Source organism: Pleurodeles waltl, chromosome 9 (assembly GCF_031143425.1).
Source record: "Pleurodeles waltl isolate 20211129_DDA chromosome 9, aPleWal1.hap1.20221129, whole genome shotgun sequence".
Lineage (NCBI taxonomy): Eukaryota > Metazoa > Chordata > Amphibia > Caudata > Salamandridae > Pleurodeles > Pleurodeles waltl.
Window position 1 is genome coordinate 297,305,602 of NC_090448.1, and position 12,722 is coordinate 297,318,323.

At 48.3% G+C, this 12,722-nt stretch overlaps 1 long non-coding RNA gene across 1 annotated transcript in view; it reads right to left on the reverse strand.

The window, feature by feature from the left end:
* Nucleotides 1–12,722, reverse strand: part of LOC138258609 (uncharacterized) — a 338,986-nt gene that overhangs the window by 161,335 nt on the left and 164,929 nt on the right. The window contains exon 3 of the long non-coding RNA XR_011198452.1: nt 1,162–1,203. This is a non-coding gene — a long non-coding RNA (uncharacterized lncRNA). The remainder of the gene's footprint in view (nt 1–1,161; nt 1,204–12,722) is intronic.

Here is a 12,722-nt window from a genome sequence, read left to right on the forward strand (position 1 = left end):
GAGAGGTCCACTACCCCACAATTGAGAAGGAATGTTCAGCCATTAAGTGGGCTGTGGAGTCACTGCGGTATTATCTCACTGGTATTTACCCTTCTCACGGATCATGCGCCCCTCACCCGGCTTGCTTGCAACAAGGACTCTAATTCTCGTGTCCTGCAGTGGTTTCTTTCATTGGAACGCTTCTCCTTCCAGATCATGCACTCACCTGGCAGCCACATGCTGAATGCTGATTTCTTGTCCCGCTATCCGGCTCCTGAGCGTCATCGGCTGCCGCTTTCTAGGGGGAGTGTCTGTGACTGGCCGGAATGGGCCGGCCCGCACAATGCCCCTGCTTGTGCTGGCGCTTCCCCTGCTGACCTGGATGTGTCTCCAGGTCCCACCAATCACGTTGTCTGGCGTCCACACCCGCGGGAACCTGGACATTTAAATTGCCAGGCATTGCGTTATGGAGGGAGGAAGGCGATCAAGAGGAGAGAAGACGAGAGAAAGCAGACGGAGGAGACGGCAGAGGAGGACGAGGACGGGAGAGCAACCACAGACCGGAGCAGAGGACCCAGGGAACTTACAGAGCTATCTGCTCCGCTCGAGTTCAGGAGGATAGAGAAGACCAGGAAGTTGGCGGTCCCAATCGGGGACGAAGAGAGCAGGCTCCGGGGAGCAGAGCGTGACTACCGACACGCTTCAGGAGATGTGTGGCAGAATCAGGTACGTGGAAATGGCCTGAGCAGGATTAGGGAGGACGGGAGGGGGATTTTTTTTTAAACAAGGGCTGGAGGGCACGTATTATTAAGGATTATCACACAAGGGCTGGAGGGCACATATTGTTAAGGACAAAGACACGAGGGAGGGTGAGCGGGATTAAAGGAAATGATTGAGAGAAGTGCAACAAAAACCACGTTTTTGAACAGAAAGAGATAACGAGGTGCAAGTACTACAGGGACAGTGCAACCAGGAAGCGTAGGAGAAAACCCAGAGATAAGGAACAGAGAAAAAAAACAGAAAAGCCACCCCAGAACAGAAAGGGGAAGGAAAAACAGCATTTAACAGAGAGAGAGAAAGAGAGAGAGATAAAAAGATTAAACCCAAAGACCAGGAAGTGACAACAAGCAGAAAAGGGAAAGACAGAGGCAGGAAGAGAAAACTAAAACCACAAACACTTACCAAGACTATTCTTCTTCTTCTCACATGTGCTTCCCGAGAGACCTAAAGGAACCAAAAAGAGAAGAGGAAGAGACCATGAAATCCGGCCTGGAGTAGAGACACGGAGAGTGAAAACAAAACAAGATGTCCATCCATTACAATAGACAACCAATAAAATACCACTTACCTGTACATCCGACGGGTCCTGTGTGATAACTAGCGCTAATACTTCAACAGTGCGTGTACGCGATTGAATGTGAATGTTTGTGTGCATGTGTACACGTGAATGGGTGTGTTTGTGTGCATGTTTGCATGGGTGTGCGTGTCAGTGCATGAATTCGTGTTTCAGTGTGTATGTTAGAGTGTGTGTCTCCGAGTGAATGGGGGTGTATGTAGAGTGTGCGTTGGTGAGTGGGGGTGCGTGTCTGTAAGAGTGTGGATGTGTGTGGGTGCATGTGTGTTGACGTGTGGGGGTGAGTGTGCCGGTGACAGGAATGGAGATTCCTGTCATCGGGTGTGTTACCACCAGGATTTTCATGGCGGGGTGACCACCACGAAAAAGTTGGTGGTCTACAGCCTCCTAATCCAGCCAGCAGGCTGAGGCCTGCCGCCGGGTTGGAGGTGCTTACCGCCAGCTGCGTCGGTGCGATCGCACCGGCGGGCCAGGCGGCGTTGTGGAGGTTTGGCTTATGCCAAACCCCACACTTTGTGATGTGGCGGTCTTTACCGCCGGGTTCACAGTGGTAAGACAGCCATGCCGCGGGTGGCGATCTAATGATCGCCAGTCTCTTAATGAGGGCTGTAATATTCCCATGTAATACTAAGAGATACAACTAATGCTCTCTTTGCATATCACATCAGCACCCTAATACTAGTATTATCTAAAACAGACATTTTTCTATGCTGTGTTATTATATTATCAACATACAATAATTGTCACATGGGACTTATTTTAATCAGGGCTTCTAATCCAAATGGTCTGTGATACCGTGAGGAGAACTTAGAGGGAGGTGGATGACTTCCCCCAGGACATAAGTTTCCAATTCTTGTGACTTCCTCCTGTTTACGGACCTCTAGGCCTACCGCAGTCAACTTACAGCAAATTTAGCACTACTGTGAATACTCCTGCATCCTTTTTCCTTTGGAGCACCTAAATTTGACCTGTGGGGTCATTCTTTGACTCAATATTATGTGTGTGAGGTGAGCAATGGCGCAGGGAGTGCAGGGAGTAATATTGACATGCAGGCTACGTTGGTCAGATAGTGGCGACCTAACGGAAGCCATTCCCGTCAATAGAGGGGTTAGGCAGGGTTGCATCTTGGCACCAACACTATTTAACCTCTACATAAATGGTGCTGTGGACCAATTGCTACACTGTAATCATGATGCCCCTAGATTAGCTGGAACCCCAGTCCCTATTTTAATGTTCGCCGATGACACCTTACTAATTTCAAGAACACCTATGGGCTTGCAAAATGAATTGGACACTTTTTATAATTTTTGCTCTAACAGAGGACTTGAAATTAATTCAACAAAATCTAAGTTTATGGCCTATAACCCACACAAACTATTTAGGGGGAAAATGATGATAGCAGGCCAACCAGTGGAGAGAGTCAGACAATTTGATTATTTGGGGATTAGGTTAAGTGACGACCAACGTTGGTCGGCACAGATTAAGAAGAGTCTGACAACACTTAGGCAAAGGTCTATAGTGATAGCTAAGAAAATAGCTAATACTTGTGAAGGGGAGATAACACCTGCCATCACCGTTTACAAATCAGTGGCAGTAGCGGCCTCAATTTATGGTGCCGAGCTTTGGGGTCATACCAACTCTAGGTGTCTGACCACTGTAGAAAACCGGTTTATTCGAAATTTCCTAAAGTTGCCGATGAGCACCCCTCTCACTCCACTAAGATTTGATTTAGCCCTAAATGAAATACACAATGAAATTGCATTAAGACCCCTAATGTATTGGATTAATCTTTGGTCCTCAGAGGACCGGTCCATTCTCCATAAAGCACTAGATGAATTTCTTGCAAATAACAGCGTATTAAAGATCCCTTGGTTCAGATACATCAGAGATACATGTAAATTTCTTAAAATGGAGGAGGTGTGGAGTGCTCCCCACAATTTGGCAAAGGGAACAAAGGAACGTGTAAAAAGGTGTTACTGGGAGAGCATTCTGACCCAAATTTGGTTAAAAAATCATGGTAGTCTGACTTTGCAGTTCTTAGACCATAAATGTAGTCCCAAGTTTGAGGCCTATATGGATAATGTAAATCCTCCATATACCAAAACACTATTTATTAAATTTAGACTAGGGACTCTTCCGCTTAAGTCATTTACAGCGCAATGGAGACCGGAGGACTGCAATTCAATATACTGCCATCATTGTCAAAAGACAAAAGAGTCACTCGCGCACTTTATGTTTTTCTGCCCTAGATATTTGGTACCTAGGAAAAAGTGGATTGCTCCACTATGTAGGGCTATTGGGATAAGGGAATGGAATACGGCATTACGACTCCTAACAACTGATACAAATGATAAAATCGTTTTTTCTGTGGTGGGATATCTGCGAAGTGCATGGTTACTAAGAACAAAAGAACTATTATAAATGTGTAATTTTAATACATTGGTTCTAGACTATATTCACTTAATACATCAGTTTTTAACCGGATGAATCTAAAACCTAAACGGTCTGGATTTTAGTTTAAAGAATAATGACGATTTGTATGTTTTATAAATATATGACCTCACTATTTATTTAGGGTTCTTAAAAAAAGTAAATTATGCAATTTTCTCCTTTTATCTCGGATAACAGAGACAAATGTTAAAATTGGTCACTCAGCGGCAAGGTTCTTGTAAAATACACAGGTGACACGAACTAGAATTCTGATAATCATGTGCTTCTAATGTCCTGATTTTAGATTATACTTAATTAGTTTGATAACATTTTAATTAATTGAAGTTAAATTTTAACAACCTAATACTTTTATATGTTTTTGAGATTTCGTAAAAACAAAAAATGTTTAAAAATAACGTTGTCCATACATTCTTAAAATTTTTAAAGTGCTATGCTTCTTAATCATGTTATGTCTTGTATTGTTTACTTTTATGGCTTATAGCCGAAATAAAGTTATATATGATGATGATGATGACATGCAGGCTACCTTACTGACTTACCACTCTGGCAATACAATTGAGAAATGTATAGTGCGCAATTTTAATATGTTGCATATATATGTTTTGTGTATTTATGTGAGTACTGCTCCATTTGCACCATTGATTCACTTCTTCACACACTGTACATTTTGTAATATTTGACCAATAATTAGATTTAATACATATTCGTACATGATAAATTCAAATGATGTGTCCAGCATCTTTATCTGAAGAATGCTTTCTGTAGCAATAACTATACTACTACAGAAACTGATGCGCAATTAAATTGGGGAATATATATTAAGGCCCATATTTATACTTTTATAATTGTATTTTGTAAGTTTGCGCCGCTTTTGCAAAAATAAAAGACATAAATGCAGCGCAAAGTGAGTAAATATGAGTATAGGGCTTACAGAACAGTTGGGTTAGAAGCCCTGATTAAATTAATTCCTATGTGACAATTGTTGTATGTTGACTGTATTCACCCCAGCCCCCTGGGTGTACTAGGTGATCCTTGTTCTGTGAGGTGTTGCTATTATATCTCTCATTTTTTTATTAATGCTTTACTTGTAACTTTAGTCATGTCAATTATTGTGATGCCAGCAGGGTTAAGGTCATGTGACATTACTTCGTAGGAAAATTGAAGGACAAAGGTCATATGATGGCACTTCCTGTAATGCCATTATGGTCAGGGGTGTGTGATGTCATTTTGGTTACCCTGGGCATTTTGGTGAACTGACATCCATGTGTCAATCTAAGGCTTGTAGGCTACCTCCAGAATTTACCTAAATTGGGCCCTCATCAGCACACCTGAATGCACCCTTGGCCCATCCAGATAAAAATTCCTGGTACAGGCCCTGTCTTGGCCATGAGTCTTTTAGATCCCTGTGGTGAGCTGAGCGTTGCACTCACCAGCAATCTGTTGCTTTGATAACTGGAGAAGAAAAGGAGTGTGTTGGCAAAGGAACAGATGACATGCAAGAGCAAGTACTGCAGCCCCTACAAAGTACATAGAGGGGGCCCGTTATCCAGTCAGGGGTGCTTAGGCCAGGGGCCATGGGCCTGCCACCTGTGCACAGTGCCGACTGAACTGAGGTGGGCCCATGGAGCTCAAGCCCCCTACCCCCGCACAGCAGGGGCTGTGGGGGCTAATGTTACACCACTGGTTCCTGGAGCTGTGCATGTCCCTCTGTGTTCGGGGTACATCCATGAGCCCGCCTCATCGGGAAATAGACTTCGACACCCATTTACTAGTGGAAAAGGCCATTTATTAGGACAGGCTTGCTCATTGTATAATACATTAACATAACTGGAACTTTAAATGAACAACTTTTGACCATTAACCTTTTGAACTCCCCCGTCTTCCATTCTCACTTAATTCCCCCACTTATCCTTCGTTCACTCATCCTCCACTTCCATTCTCCCACACATCCCCCAATTCCTTTCGACCCCTGTCTGAATCGGGCATCCCCCAATCTGTCATCCTTCACCTGCTTCTTTTTTCCCCCCTGGAAGGGTGGACAGACCCGCATCTGACTCTCCACCCTCTTCCACCTACTGCCACCCAGCACAAACCCTTTTGGGGTTTTGCTGCCCCACCAGCGAACCTACTGCAACAACTCATGCCCTTCCAACAGGCTTGCTCTGCCAAAATGTATCCCCTCACAGATTGGTCAGCAAAAAACGCAACTCTAACATGTAATGGGCATTTCCCATCTCTGAGAGATGCACACCGTCATCCCTGAAAAGCACTTGCTCATCCTCTGTTATCCCCTCGTGCATCAGCACTTTAATATCATGCGCCCAGCAGAAAACCTGTATGGCCCTATTGAGCTTCCTCCGAGCCCTTTCAATAGCCCTGTGTTTCAGTGCTCCTCTCCATTTTCTCCTGGGAACAAATTCAGTCCAAACCAAATAAGTCCCATGCATGATGTGCTGCAGCAGTGCTAGGTCCTGTTGCATGTGTTGTAGTAGGGTGAGCCCAGAGAGCCCGACCAGATAATTCTCTCCAAGGTGTACAACCATTACATCAGGACATCCCCATGTCGCCATAATCGATGTGATAAAAAGAAGCAAATTGCCCCACCTCATTCCGCTCTTTCCTCCCCACAACACCTCATGCTTGCTACTCTGAAGTCCCAGGGATCGTTCATAAACCTGCTTCTCTACATATTTAGCTGCCCAATGAATGAAAGAATGACCGACCAACCACGTGACCACCTTATCTTTCTCCGGGCCCTGCACACAATCTGGAAGGAGAAACAAATTTCAGAGTGCTAACAATAAATCCCCCCCACCTCAGAAATCCCCACACCTGAAAACGACACCCAACTCCAAATGTAACACACCTACCACATCCCTAAAAAGCATCAAATTAGGCCCTCACATATCTTTCACAACATTTGGACCACCACCTCCCAATACGCCTGATTTGATCCCAATCCCAACCCAACCGGGCCGCTTCAGTCGCCGCGCTAATCCTGAAGGAATGAGTACCAAAGTTACCCGCCTGCTTCCCCAAGCATCTCAAAACCATTCTCAAAACGGACCACAACTGGAAGGCTGTAAGCTTCTTACCCTTCTCATGATAAAACACACTCTCCTGTCGACCCACTGTGTGCACCCTGAAATTTTCCCATTCCCGTACTAGGCATGCCTTCAGCACACCCCGGTTTTCCAACCATATCCATTTCCCCTTTCCTAGTTGATCCGTCTGGGATCGCCTCAACCAAATCCGCAAGCGCTCACCCTTCATTTGCACATCACCCACCTTTGCACCACAAGCTTTCCCCATACCCAATAATTCAGTAACACAAGTGCTCCAAACAACATCCATATCATACATAAACGAAAAAGAGCCAACTCGTGGGCATTCACACAACAAACAGGCAGGACATGCAAAATGTGCAAGAGCAACTCAAATGTAATATCCTCACGCACTGCACCGGACCCCGTTCGCATTCTCCTCTATCCTTTCAGCATTTTTCCCAAAATGTCATCCTTCGCTGGGTCCCAGCGAAATAACAACTTCCCATAAAAAGAAACTCCTGCCAACTTGCCCCCAATTCTTCTGAATCAAAATTATACCAAAATGTAGCACAGAGCCTCAAGCATTCCTTGGTCCAAAACTGCCCTTCAAAATCCTGAAATTCCAACCATGCAAAGCGATAACTCCTGAGGGTTGATTCAGCTAGCGACATCTCCACCAGTCTCATGACCATCATACTCCTCCACTCCCAAATGTCTGCCTGGACCACTGTCTTGTGTTCCTCTGTGCCGGGCGCCAATTGGTGGAAACGCTGCCACTGCAAATGAGACAGGGAATCTGCAATTGAATTGTTGACCCCTAGAATATGCGCAGACTTCAATATGATATTCAAAGTCAAGCAACGCAACATAAACCTCCTCAGCAGATGCAGCACCCTTCGATCCCTGGCCATCTGTCTGCTTATCAATTCAATCACTGTCAGATTGTCCACATGAAACATCACTGTCCTGTTGGTCAGTTTGCCACCCCACACCGACAAAGCCACAAGCAGAGGAAAGAATTCCAAAAGGGCAAATCTCCTACACTGACTCAACCACCTCACCAGCCATGACTCCACACACCACCTCCCATGCCAGAAAAGGCCAAAACCGGAGGCAACTGCCATATATTAAAAAATCTGATCTGCACCTGCCAGACAGTGTCTTCCTCCTGAAAGGAAATGGAGACCCCATTGAACTGTGTCAAGAACAGGTCCCAGACCCTGATGACTTCTCGCAGACCCATGGTCAACCGAATCCTGTGATGAGGGAGGGATGCGCCTGACATCGCTAGCCCCAGGCGCCTGCAGAAAGTCCTACCACCCCAGACCACCCGACATGCAAAGTAAAGGAAACCCAGGAGTTGTTGGGCCAGGCACAGTTCAATCTTCTGTCTTGACCTGATCTGCCACAAAAACAGGAGAATCTCTTCAACCTTCATAGCAGGCCGCCGTACCATGAAAGTCATTGTGTCAAGTTCGATGCCCAAAAAAGTCAAAACACAGCTCGGGCCTTTTGTCTTCTCAGGAGCCAAGGGCACCCAAAAATCCCATGCCAATTGCTCAAAACACTGCAATGCCCTACTACACAAGTCAGATTGAGGTGCCCCCACAAAAAGGAAATCATCCAAATAGTGCGACACTGTCCGATGTCCTCTCACCTGAACGAAAACCGAATGCAAAAAGGTGCTGAATGTCTCAAAGCACAGGAAATCGTGCACCCCATGGGAAGCACTCTGTCCACATAAATGGCCCCACACAATTTCATCACCAGCAGAGAGAAATCATCGGGGTGAATGGGGAGCAACTGGAAAGCTGCCTTGATGTCACACTTAGCCAGCTCAGCATCCTTGCCACACCCCCTTATGAGCCGAATGGCATCATCTACCGAGGCGTACAACACTCGCGCATCCTCCGGTGCCATGAAATCATTCACTGATGCCCCTTCAGGCCATGACAAATGATGTATCAGCCGGAATTCCCCTTTGCTCTTTTTTGGTATCACCCCCAAAGGTGAAATCATCAAATCATCCATGGGCCACTCATAAAAGGGGCCTGCAATTCTCCCCTCTGCCACTTTCTTACTCAATTTAGTCACTACTACTTCAGGCATAGCCTTAGCTAACTGCAAATTGTCCGCTTATCTCCTCAACCGTGGCCCTTGGTATCCCACACGGAAACCTTGTCTGAAACCCCATTCAAATTTGAGTGCCATGTCCTTATCCGGGTACATGTTCAACCAGGGCAGTTGCATCTCCAACTTAAATGGAGTAGGTGCCATCCGGCCCAGGAGCGCCTTGCCCCCTCTGCCCCTGGTAGATTTCCACTGCTCCGCTGGACTAGCAAGGGAAAAACATTGAATAGCTGGGTGTCTTCCTCCACATTTGGAACACTCATGCTTAAATTTACAATGGTGTCAGGAGCAAAACCCCTTGTTGAAGTTCCAACCTGCTCCTGAGCTAGGCACTGGGACCCTCTGTGCCATACCCACCCATCCCTGAGCGGGACGCTGCTGAAAAGGCTTGTAGACCACCGGGAGACCACTAGCCGTGTGGGTGGATGCCCCTGAATGTGAAGACGCCATCCATTGCATCCATAACTCCGAATCCACGTCACCCCATGGCTTTTCAGGATTAACGCTCACCCTGGCTCTGAACTCCTCATCATAGCTCAGCCATTCAAAACCCACCAAATGCATTTGGGCTTTACGAATGATATCCATGTATTTAAACATGGCAATGGCCCTGTTAGGGTAGATTTCACAGTAAATACTGGCGTAAATCAAAAATGCAGAGGTCCAATTGTCCATAGTTATGGGGACCCTAGCCCTACGTGCCAGCTCCCATTCTTATTCTTTAGAGCCTTTCTTTGGCTGTATTTCCCTGTGCAGGAGTTTGAATACATCAACATACTCCTGTTTCCAAATCCTTGCTTTAGTCTTATCCGCTACATGCGACCCCAAAGGCATGGCGAGACCCATATATGGGAGTCTTTTCTTGTGACCAGCCCCCTCCTTGGCGTCATCCTCCTTATCCCCACTTACTACTGCTGCCCCGTCCCTGCCCTGTGGTGGCAGCCCTGTTTCAGCCACTTGGGCCTTACTGCCTACCAATACCGCACCTGAACTAGGCGTAGTGTGTATCGAGTCCTCCCCCACACCAATGGACTTGTATTGAACTGCGCCAGCCCTGCCCCTCCGCTCCCCCCATGAGGCCCACCAGTCCCCCTTATCTTGGACACCATGGCCAGGAGTACCAGCATCAAATGCCGACTTGCACCTGCTACCTTCTAATCAGGACACCTCGTGCCCCCGTGTGCTAGATGTTGAAGCCTGCAAAACAGTAATAGAAGAGGGTGTTGAGCTGCTCCTGCGCCCATTACCCTTCCCTTGTACCCCGCTCACCTCTTTGTCATGAAACTCCCCATCTTCCCAGTCATCCAGGTCCTCCTCATAATCCAACTCAAACATGTTTTCCTCGTCCACGCCCCATACTTCGTCAGCACGTGCAGCCTCACCCGCGTCAGGCTCTGCATCCAGCCCAAATCCCTCATGATGAAAGCCAGGCATGTGCGTGCGTTTTCGTGGTGTAGAGAACGCCACCAAAGACTTTGGCTTCCGAACAATGTCCTGGGGCCATGTTGTGCCCTGTTGGCTTTGCCACCTTTCTGCCAACCTCTGACGCTGGCATTGACTCCCCATGCCGCACTGGGCTGTGTGCGCCCTGTGTTGCTGTCATGCTGCCTGCCCCACTGGCCGCACCAGCCTCCTGATCCATCCCCCACTCATGAGGGACCCACACCCAGCTGCCCTGCCCCAAATCTTGCCCTTCTATGTGGCCCCCACCGACTTCCTCTTCACCTGCCGTGACCTCCCGTCCGCCTCCCCCTCTCCTTGCATAACTTGGCCCACCTGTCCTCTGTCTCAGCCACCAGCTTCCTCTGTTCTTGAATCCGGGCCTCAATGTCCGCTGCCGACCAGTCAGTGGGTAGGTGCTGCTGGGACTCCACCACCCTTGTATGTGTACACACACCTCCAACTGTTCCCCGGCGCAACTTAGATCTGCCTCCCCCACTGCCCACCCGCAGCCCCCCCGGGGGTCCCATTGCAGCTATGCAGACCTTCCCCTTCCATTTGCTGCCACCTAGCCCCTGCCCCTTGCCTTTCTAGTGGGCTGTGGCTGGCAAACCAGCCACAGAGAAGTCCAAGGGCTGCTACAGCCTACCTGGTACACTGGGCTCCTTCCCTGCCTGCAGTGTACCCACCCCCCCTGCTGCAGGCCTGGCCCAGAGGGGCCTGCCGTGCTTCCAGAGAGCGCACTATCCCCAGGCTCCAACCCCCCTGCCCTACATCGATAGGGGGCTCCCTTTGCTACTCCTCTGCCACCCTGTGAGAAGGGGGCTGGACGCGCTGCGCCCCGCCCCCTTTTTCCCTTTTTTCCCCTCCTTTCAATGGGGAGCAGCAAGCGGCAACCACCCCTGCCACTCCCTGAGCGGCCACTCGGCTCATGTGAAAAACCTACCCCGGCCTGATCTAAGACACCAGGCCTGAGCAGGTCACCACGGCCGGCTTCGTCCAAAATGCAAAGGACTGCTGAGGCATCATGGCCCGAGGCCATGCTTAATAAACCCTGCATGCACCTGACACCTAGCCGGGGATCGGCCAAACTCAGTGCAGTGCGACAAGCATGCACAGAAGAGGCCAATCCCTATCTCCATCCCCTCCCTATATACCCGCCGCTAAACCCTCCCTTACAAACTCTCCCAGCCTATCCCTGCCCCAGCCATCTATATCCGGCCGGATGCTCCAGTGGAAAGACTGGACTACATCCAGCTCTCCAAGGGGCCCTGCATTGTCAGTGTAATACTCTGTGATGTGAATCGCACCCGGCACTGCAGATGGCAACTGATTCCTGTGTCTGGGAAGAAGAGATGCAGGCATGTATGTTTGCACCACACAACTCAAACTCACCCACGCTTTCCGAAGACCCCCTTCTCTCATCTCCATGACAGCCATCGACGAGAAGGCTCTAGAGACTAAGGTGGTCATTATGAACATGGCGGGAAACACCGCCGACTGCCGTGGCGACAGTGAACAGAAGGCCGCCAGTGCCGGTGAACAGCACACCGCCAAATATTGATGCCAAAAACCGAAACCTCCAAAAATTCTGCAAACACTAGCCACCGCCAGGACCCATGATGGCGGAAAGGCTGTACACCCCTCCCCGCCACCGCCAAGCAGACAAATCCTCCGCCCACCAAATAATGATGCACAAATCACTGTGGCAGAAAGTGGATGTCGAACAACCATTGGCGGTACGGACCGCCACTGCCTGCAAAGGGATACAACAGAAAGAAGTGCACACATTGGCAAGTTTTAAACCCACACACTGTACACACATCCACAACACTATAAAACACTCACATACACACCCCAACAATCCTTTGCAACGCCAAATACATGAATCAGACTGACAACACTACACGCATATACTGTACACAACATAACAAAAGGCACACGCACACATATATACACAAAAGCACCCTCACCAATACACCCAGAACACCACACCCATAACACACACCATGGCACCCCCTAAGCACCCACGCTTCACAGATAGGGAGCTAAGGACCATGGTGGACGAAAAACTGAAGGTCGAGCCACAAAACTTCGGGGCACAGGTCCAGCACACACCCATCGCCAGGAAGATGGAGTTTATGGCAGACAATTGTAAACAAGGTCAATGCAGTGTGAAACCATCCACGCACAAGGGACAACATCCGCAAGAGATGGAATGACTTGTGCGGGAAGGTGAGGTCTGTGGCATCCAGGCACAACATTGTGGTACAGAAGACTGGGAGAGGACCCCAGCTACCTTACTACACCTATCGGGAAGA